This window comes from Elaeis guineensis, chromosome 4, assembly GCF_000442705.2.
Source record: "Elaeis guineensis isolate ETL-2024a chromosome 4, EG11, whole genome shotgun sequence".
NCBI classification, from domain to species: Eukaryota; Viridiplantae; Streptophyta; class Magnoliopsida; order Arecales; family Arecaceae; genus Elaeis; species Elaeis guineensis.
This window is the reverse complement of record NC_025996.2, coordinates 579,090-587,291: the sequence shown is the minus strand read 5'-3', so window position 1 is coordinate 587,291 and position 8,202 is coordinate 579,090.

The window sequence follows — 8,202 nt, the reverse complement described above, 5'->3', positions numbered from 1 at the left end:
CCGCAATGCACCAGACCGGCCGACGGTATCTCCGGGTCATTACCCGACGCCCCGCAGCCGAATACCGACATATAGTCGATCAGCCCCCTCCGCAAACGTCGTACGACTGCTATGGACTGCCGTCCTGACAAGAACATGCGGCGTGGCCGCCCTGGGGCATTGTCTTACCAAGGACATAGGTCAATCCCAGTGACTTGACAGCTTACGGCGACTTGACAGTTCGCGGCGATTTGACAGCCTCCAGCGATTTGACAACTCTCCAGTTGTCTGCACCATTAATGGCAGGACCATACCGCGTTCTACTATAAAATGGGGTAAGGCAACAGTCTTAGTAAGCTTTCTCAAGCTCTTAAAAGCATCCCTAAGCTCTTGAGCTCTCTCTCTCTCTCTCTCTCCCTCTAGCTCTCTCCCGCTGAGCCCCTGATTTTCCACTGTTGCCTAGTCTCCTCTCTAACTTGACTGTCGGAGGGTCCCCATTGGAGGTGTCTCCGATCTGTGCGGATTTTTCTTGCAGGTGTGCGACACCGACGATCGGGCGACCGAGGGGGGATGGCCACAACAGATTTTGGCACGCCAAGTAGGGGTACTCAACAGAGGTAAGCCAGCGAGCTCCACAGAGCTTGAAAAACCTCTCGAAATGATGAAAATCAGAGCTCAGCGATCGAGAGCTACCGGGTCGGCGAGGCGCTCTTCCCGTCGGGAAGAGGCCCTCCTCCACCTTCCATGGTGGAGCCCAGCTCTCCGCATCCAGTGGTAACTACGGAGGTGCAAATCGCGGCGATCGTGCGGCAAATGACCGTTCTGACGGACGCAGTCAAAAGCCTCCAACAGCAACCGACTCAGTTGCCGCAACCATCGGCGGAACAATCGACGGCGCACCCTATGCCGCCAGAAACAGCCACCGACGCCTGCGTCAGCTCCCGTCTCCTCCTCAAGAGTAGCCGCCTCAGCACTCCCACCGAGAAGGAGCGAGGCGGCCACGGCGTGACCCTCACCGGTCTCAGCATCCCTCTCCTTCCCAGCTGGAGTGGGCAAGGAACGGGAAGTGGCCGCGGACACCGTCCGTCTCATCCTCACATTCTTCGAGAGGTTCGACTCCTGGGATTTCTCAACACCGACGGTTGGATGACTACGAACGCAGGCTCGAAGAAATCGACCGTCGGCTCGCTCAACTCCAGGTGGATGGCCAGAAGTCTTCGAACGACGTCGACTTCCGGACCACCCAATCTCTCTTCCGATTTATCCTCGACGAGCCGATTCCTAGTCGGTTCAAGATGCCACACGTGGAGCCTTACGACGGCTCCACCGACCCAGTTGACCATCTGGAGAGCTACAAGGCCCTCATGACGATTCAGGGGGCGATCGATGCCCTCCTTTGCATCGGCTTCTCCGCAACGCTCCGTAAAATCGCTCGGGCTTGGTACTCTGGCCTCCGCTCGGGGAGTGTCCACTCTTTCGGGTAGCTCGAGCATTCTTTCGTGGCCCACTTCAGCACCAGCCGGAAGCCGCCGCAAATCTCGGACAGTCTTTTCTCCCTTAAATAGGGAAAAAATGAGATGCTCCGATATTTTGTGGTCCGATTCAACGCGGCCACACTTGAGGTCTGGGACCTCAACGAAGACATGGCTATCTCGACCATGAAGAGGAGACTAAGGGGGTCCCGATTCACCTATTCCTCGGATAAGACCCTCCCCCGGATATATGCCGAGTTGCTGGAGCGTGCATATAAATACATACGCGCGGACAAAGGAGCTTCTGACCGGCACTTGACCAAGGATGCGGGCCAAAAGGAGAAGCAGAAGAAAAATCGAGCTGTTGCTGAACCCAGCAGGCCCCCGACCAACAAACGGGTCTCGTCCCGATGACGGAGTCCGAGATCCCTCTGACACCAGAGTTCGAGATCGACGCAACGCAGGTATGACTCCTACACCCCTCTCTCCGCTCCTCGTGCGTAGATCCTGATGGAGATCGAAGGAGCGGAATACCTGCGATGGCCCCTGCCTCTGAAGGCAAAAGGGCCTCGACCAACATGGCTCGATCGTCGATCATCGAATCAACGGCTTGATCATCGATCGCCGAACCGACGGCCTCGATCTCTGAAGGCAAAAGGGCCTCGACCAACGTGGTTCGATCATCGATCGTCGAATCTACGGCTCGATCGCCGATTGTCGAATCTACGCCTCGGCCTCTGAAGGCAAAAGGGCCTCGACCAACATGGCCGATCGTCGATCGTCGAATCTACGGCTCGATCGTCGATCGCCGAATCTACGCCTCAGCCTCTGAAGGCAAAAGGCCTCGACCAACATGGCTCGATCATCGATCGTCGAATCTACGGCTCCATCATCGATCGTCGAATCTACGCCTCGGCCTCTGAAAGAAAAAGGCCTCGACCAACGAGGCTCGATCGTCGATCGTCGAATCTACGCTTCGACCTCTGAAGGAAAAAGGTCTCGACCAACGTGGCTCGATCATCGATCACCGAATCTACGGCTTGATCGTCGATCGCCGAATCTACGCCTCGGCCTCTGAAGGCAAAAGGCTTCAACCAATGCGGCTCGATCGTCAATCGCCAAATCTACGGCTCGATCGCCGATCACTGAATCTACGCCTCAGCCTGTGAAGGCAAAAGGCCTCGACCAACGTGGCTCGATCGCCGATCGTCGAATCTATGGCTCGATCGTCGATCGCTGAATCTACGCCTCGATCTCTGAAGGCAAAAGACCTAGACCAACATGGCTCGATCGTCGATCGCCGAATCTACGGCTCGATCGTCGATCGCCGAATCTACGCCTCAGCCTCTGAAGGCAAAAGGCCTCGACCAACGTGGCTCGATCGTCGATCGCCGAATCTATGGCTTGATCGTCGATCGTCGAATCTACGCCTCGGCCTCTGAAGGCAAAAAGTCCTCGACCAACACGGTCGATCGCCGATCGTCGAACCGATGGCCTCGGCCTCTAAAGGCAAAAGGCCTCGACCAATGCGATTCGATCGCCGATCGTCGAATCTACGGCTCGATCTCTGATCGCCGAATCTACGGCTCGATCACCGATCGTCGAATCTACGGCTCGACCTCTGAAGGCAAAAGGACCTCAACCAACACGGTCGATCGTCGATCGCCAAATCAATGGCTCGATCACCGATCGCCGAACTGACGGCCTCGGCCTCTGAAGGCAAAAGGTCTCGACCAACATGGCTCGATCGTCGATCGTCAAATCAACGGCTCTATCACCGATCGCCGAACCGACGGCCTCAGCCTCTGAAGGCAAAAGGGCCTCGACCAATGCGGCTCGATCGTCGATCACCGAATCTACGGCTTGATCGCCGATCGCCGAATCTATGCCTCGGCCTCTGAAGGCAAAAAGGCCTCGACCAACGTGGCTTGATCGTCGATCGTCGAATCTACGGCTCGATCACCAATCACCGAATCTACACCGTGATGTACCCGCCCAACCAAGGTCCAGGCAGCGGGTATTCGACTTGTGACATACCGACTTGGTCACGACCGATCGAAGGATATTCGGCTTGCCACCGTTTATCATACGTCCCGACGTGCATGCCCGACCAAGGGCCGGACAATGGATATTCGACTTGTCATCGTTATCCTATCCGAATACGTTGGACACTACTCGACTATCAGATTCTACGATGGAGATCGAAGGAGCGGAATATCTACGACGGCCTCCGCCTCTAAAGGCAAAGGGCTTCGACCAATGCGGCTGGCTAACTTGCCGACTTAGCTTCGACTAAGAAGGGCAAAATACCAAGACGACCGCGATCGCACTCGCGACAAACCGACTTGGTCACAATCAGTCGAAGGATATTCGGCTTGCCACCATTTATCATACGCCCAGATGTGCATGCCCGACCAAGGGCCGGACAATGGATATTCGACTTATCATCATTATCCTATCCGAATACGTCGGGCACTACTCGACCGTCAGACTCTACGGAATGATCGTGTCGATATGCTACATTTGGGGATGGCCGACACCCGACCCGACGTGCATGCCCGACTAAGGTCCGGGCGACGGACGCTCGACCTACAGTCAGGACGACTCTCGACCATCGGATCCTATGCAACCTGTACGACAGTCAGGACGCCGGCCTGCGATCGGGGCTTGCTCTGCCTTTGGCGTGGCGTGCACTACTGACTACCTTGATCAACTACGCTGGATCCTACCGAACGTCCTAACGAGGTATGTCGGAGCTACGACCTGTACACTCGGAGATGTCTCGGCAAGGGGCAAGACGTGACGGAAAACCACTCCTTTCGCCTGAAGCCGTCGCCCACGTGTTCACGCGGGCCAACACGACATCGGACTTAGGAGTGGGGGGGCAACTGTTGGGATATACCGACTGACGACCCCGACGGACGACTCTGACGGATGACTCCGACTGACGACCCCGACAGACGACTCCGACGGACGACCGACGGACGACTCCGACCGACGACCGACGGACGACTCTGACATACGACCCCGACGGATGACTCCGACGGACGACCCCGACAGATGACTCCGACCGATGCCCGACTCTACCGACCGACGACTCCGATGGACGACTGACGACCCCGACGGAGGACTCTGACGGACAACTCCGACTGACGACCTCGACAGACGACTCCGACGGACGACTCTGACCGACGACCGACGGACGACTCTGACGGACGACCCCGATGGACGACTCCGACGGACGACTCCGACGGACGACCCCGACGGATGACTCCGACCGATGTTCGACTCTACTGACTGATGACTCTACCGACCGACGCCCGACTCTACTGACCGACGACTCCGACGATGGATGCTGACAATGGCCGCCGACTATATCCGACCGGGGGTATGTCGGCCGAACAGACCCATACTGTTCCCTGCCGGCCAAGCGATCGAGCCCGAAATACCGACTCACTGTCAGAGGGGGGGTGGCAGCGGACGTCCGACTCCCGCAATGCACCAGACCAGCCGACGGTGTCTCCGAGTCATTATCCAATGCCCTGCAGCCGAATACCGACGTATAGTCGGTCAGCCCCCTCTCCAAATGTCGTACGACTGCTATGGGATGTTGTCCTGACAAGAACATGCGGCGTGACCGCCTTGGGACATTGTCCTACCAAGGACATAGGTCAATCCCAGTGACTTGACAGCCCGCGACGATTTGACAGTCCGCGGTGATTTGACAACCTCCAGCGATTTGACAACTTCCCAGTTATCTGCATCATTAATGACAGGATCATACCGCGTTCTACTATAAAATGGAGTAAGGCAACAGTGTTGGTATGGCGAAGCTCCCTAAGCTCTTGAGCTCTCTCTTTCTCCCTCTAGCTCTCTCCTTTTGAGCCCCTAATTTTTCATTGTTGTTTAGTCTCTTTTTTGATTTGACCGTCGAAGGATCTCCGTCGGAGATGTCTCTGGTCTGTATGAATTTTTCTTGCAGGTGCACAATACCGATGGTCGAACGAGGGGGGGGGGGGGGGGGGGATTGGCCGCAACATTTATATGATAGAAGGTTGGGGGACTAATCGCTTCTTTAATGTGCGTTCGAGCAGCGGTTGCTTGTGGGGGGAAGCAAGAGAGAGAGTAAAAGATTCCCGTGACTTGGTGTGGTGGCATCAATTATTTATCCTCACGTTTCACTACTCGTCAATCCATCTGCACTGCTCATTCCGTCTTTGTTCTTTCATGTGAATTTTTTCAGCATTGCTTTCTTTGATTTTTTGTCTTCGGATGCTGGGCTGAGGCGGAGAAAGGAACACGTACGAAGAAAGGAGAAGACAAGGAGGGGATTTATTTCTGTGATTTTGGTGGCATCTAGAGGTCACACTCGGTGGTGTTCTGCTTCGGATGCTGGGCTGAGGCGGAGAAAGGAACACGTACGAAGAAAGGAGAATATAAGGAGGGGATTATTTCTGTGATTTTGGTGGCATCAAGAAGTCACACTCGGTGTCTACCTGCCAGCAGAACGCCACCGACGGAACGTATCTGGCAGCAGCGGAAAAGAGTAAAGAGATTAAGCGGTGTGTCGTATCTGACACGGTACCCCCTACTTGTCATAGCAATGGATCAGACGCGAGAAAACAGAAGAACGGAGTTTCTACGCATAAACTTTATGTGCTGGCGGAGCGGGTAGGATGAGTTGAATCGGTGAAATACAAGGGGTCGCGGTCCAATTCCACCTTGTGCATGCAATACTGAGGCGATGGGTTGAGCGTAATCGGATCTTTGGATACCGCATGTAGACTTTATGTGTACGCTAGCTGTCGGTAGTTCGAGAGGGACAGGCCGCGTGTGCGTGCGTGTTTTGTTTTGTTTTGTTTTTTTTTTTTTTTTTTTTGGATAAGAAGGCCGTGTGGTTTCGTTATTGCTTCTCGGCGTCTTTATTGCCTGCTATCTCCACTGCAGGTTCGGCTGTCTTTGCTCTATCAGCAAACACCATTTCACCAGCGACGTTGCTCGCATGGCAAATTCAGAGCTCCCAGATTTCAGCTACTTCGAATGATCGGTTGTGAAAAGGAGACCCCCCCACCCCCCGCGCGAGGCCTGAGCCATTGGAAAATAAGGCGGCGTACCTGCTATGATGCCACTATCTGCTTCACGATGCCAAATAAGGCGAAAAGTAACAAAAATGCAGCATCATTATTTCTATTGTTTATGAAGACTTAGATCGTACCATTAGCTGGCACGGACATTTAGATTAAAAAATAAATTAATACCGGTGCATGATTTGAATAAAAATATATAAATAAAAATTTATATTAGACCGATAATTAAAATGCTCAAAGTGACCAAAAAAGCCACCATAATGATTGTTTTGCCATGTACATAGTAAAATAGTACAGATTATACCATGTATTGTTCACAGGATTTGGACAAACAATACGCTCCAAATCGCTAATTCAAATCTAAGTTAGGATTTTTCTCACGAATATAATAATTATATATATTTTTTTATTTAATAGCAATAATTTTTAGAGATAAATATATAGATAATAATTATTATGCAAGATTATAATTTTTTTGTAATTAGATTAATTGGCAACACCAACAGATGAACAGGACCCCGTAGGAAATGTAAATGGGTATATTGAGTAAGATTAGACTGAAAAATTATGTCTTGAATTCTGAAAATAAGAAAGGGGGAAAGCAATTTCATTGTAATTGAAAAATTCAGAAGTTTAGATAGTTTCTTCGTAAGTCTGGCTTAATGGACTTGAGATATTACAGTCTTCTTTTTACCTGATGTAATAATCGGTTGGGCTTGACTCGTATTTGAAAAAGGTTGGAATGTTTCTTTGCTTCGGATGCCTGATTAGATCTCTTCTCTGAGTTTAAAATTCAACATCTAACCAGATTAGCTTCAGACCATCGCCCATTACTTCTTACGGTGTCAGTGGTGTGTATTAGGGGACGACCTCCTTTTAGATTTCAGAAAATCTGAATATATGCTAAGAGTGCTCATGAAAAACTCCGTCGGACCTGGAATTGTAGCTACATTTCTTCCCTCACTGTTAGATTGTTGAAGCTTCTCTCCCAGACTGAACGTACACTCTGAAGATGGAAGGGGTATGTTGGGTGTAAAACCCCCCCAGCCGAAGTTCGTGTCAGGAGTGGCTCCTACGGGAGCCGGACTCCGTCTCCAATTTCAACTGCAGGCAAACTTCGTCCGGACTCCTACGGGAGCCGGACTCCGTCTCCAACTTCGGTTGTAGGCAAACTTTGTCCGGACTCCGTCTCCAACTTTGACTGCAGGCAAACTTCGTCCGGACTCCGTCTCCAACTTCAACTGCAGGCAAACTTCGTCCGGACTCCTACGGGAGCCAGACTCCGTCTCCAACTTCGGCTGCAGGCAAACTTCGTCCGGACTCCTACGGGAGCCGGACTCCGTCTCCATCTTCGACTGCAGGCAAACTTCGTCCGGACTCCTACGGGAGCCGGACTCCGTCTCCAACTTCGATTGCAGGAAGACTTCGTCCAGACTCCTACGGGAGCCGGTCCCGTCTCCAACTTCGATTGCAGGAAGACTTCGTCCGAGCTCCTACGGGAGCCAGATTTCGCCTCCGACTCCAACTACAGGTGGGATTTGTCCGGGCCCCCACGGGAGCCGGACTTCCACCCTGAACTCCTGCTGAAGGTCTCGGCCTAGATTCCTCGATAAATGATCTCCATCCGGGCTTCTGCGGAAATCAGACTCCAACCGAACTTCAGC